The sequence below is a fragment of the Capsicum annuum genome, unplaced genomic scaffold (genome assembly GCF_002878395.1).
Source record: "Capsicum annuum cultivar UCD-10X-F1 unplaced genomic scaffold, UCD10Xv1.1 ctg30499, whole genome shotgun sequence".
NCBI classification, from domain to species: Eukaryota; Viridiplantae; Streptophyta; class Magnoliopsida; order Solanales; family Solanaceae; genus Capsicum; species Capsicum annuum.
The window spans coordinates 1-1273 of NW_025837066.1; the positions used below are offsets into that span (position 1 = coordinate 1).

At 48.9% G+C, this 1273-nt stretch overlaps 3 non-coding genes and 1 pseudogene across 3 annotated transcripts; all 4 read left to right on the plus strand.

Annotated features, from left to right (window-relative positions):
• Positions 1–250: 250 nt before the first annotated feature.
• LOC124891102 lies at positions 251–370 on the plus strand. Its single transcript, XR_007049520.1, has one exon. It is a non-coding gene; the product is annotated as a 5S ribosomal RNA (ribosomal RNA).
• Positions 371–544: 174 nt separating this feature from the next.
• LOC124891105 lies at positions 545–663 on the plus strand (annotated as a pseudogene).
• Positions 664–836: 173 nt separating this feature from the next.
• On the plus strand, positions 837–955 carry LOC124891103. Its single transcript, XR_007049521.1, has one exon. It is a non-coding gene; the product is annotated as a 5S ribosomal RNA (ribosomal RNA).
• A 175-nt stretch (positions 956–1130) lies between these two features.
• LOC124891104 lies at positions 1131–1249 on the plus strand. The gene has a single exon (XR_007049522.1). It is a non-coding gene; the product is annotated as a 5S ribosomal RNA (ribosomal RNA).
• The last annotated feature ends 24 nt before the right edge of the window (positions 1250–1273 follow it).

The following is a 1273-nucleotide window of genomic DNA, read 5'->3' on the forward strand; positions in this document are numbered from 1 at the left end:
CCGATGTTAAGCGTGCTTGGGCGAGAGTAGTACTAGGATGGGTGACCCCCTGCGAAGTCCTCGTGTTGCATCCCTTTCTTTTTTTTTTCCTTTAAAATTCAGTTTAATTTTGCTGGTTCGATCCGCGAATCTTTTGTTTTTCCTCTTAGCGGAAACGAGAAAGGGGGCAAAGCGCAGGGTTGCGCGTGCGGTGTGTGACTGGCGACGGAGGAAAAAGAGGCATAATAGAATTTGCAGTGCTGGGAATGACGGATGCGATCATACCAGCACTAACGCACCCGGATCCCATCAGAACTCCGAATTTAAGCGTGCTTGGTCGAGAGTAGTACTAGGATGGGTGACCCCCTGGGAAGTCCTCGTGTTGCATCCCTTTTTATTTTTCCTTTAAAATTCGGTTTAATTTTGCCGGTTCGATCGGCGAATTTTTTTGTTTTTTCTCTTGGTGGAAACGAGAAAGGGGGCAAGGCGCAGGGGCGCGCGTGCGGGGTGTGACGAGCGGCGGAGGAGAAAGAAGCATAATAGAATTTGGAGTTCTGGAAATGACGGATGTGATCATACCATAACTAACCCACCGGATCCCATCGAAACTCTGAAGTTAAGCGTGCTTGGGCGATAGTAGTACAAGGATGGGTGACCCCCTGGGAAGTCCTCGTGTTGCATCTTTTTTTTTTTTCCGTTAAAATTCAGTTTAATTTTGTCGGTTCGATCGGCGAATCTTTTAGTTTTTCCTCTTGGCGAAAACGAGAACGAGGGCAAGGCGTAGGGGCGAGCGTGCGGGGTGTGACGGGCGGCGGAGGAGAAAGAGGCATAATAGAATTAGGAGTGCAGGGAATGACGGATGCGATCATACCAGCACTAACGCACCGGATCCCATCAGAACACGGAAGTTAAGCGTGCTTGGGCGATAGTAATACTAGGATGGGTGACCTCATGGGAAGTCCTCGTGTTGCATCCCTTCTTTTTTTTTCCTTTAAAATTTGGTTCAATTTTGCCGGTTCGATCGGCGAATCTTTTTCTTTTTCCTCTTGGCGGAAACGAGAAAGGGGGCAAGGCGCAGGGGCGCGAGTTCGGGGTGTGATGGGCGGCGAAGGAGAAAGAAGCATAATAGAATTTGGAGTGCTGGGAATGACGGATGTGATCATACCATCACTAACCCACCGTATCCCATCGGAACTTTGAAGTTAAGCGTGCTTGGGCGAGGGTAGTAGTAGGATGGGTGACCCCCTGGGAAGTCCTCGTGTTGCATCCTTTCTTTTTTTTTTCCTTTAAAATT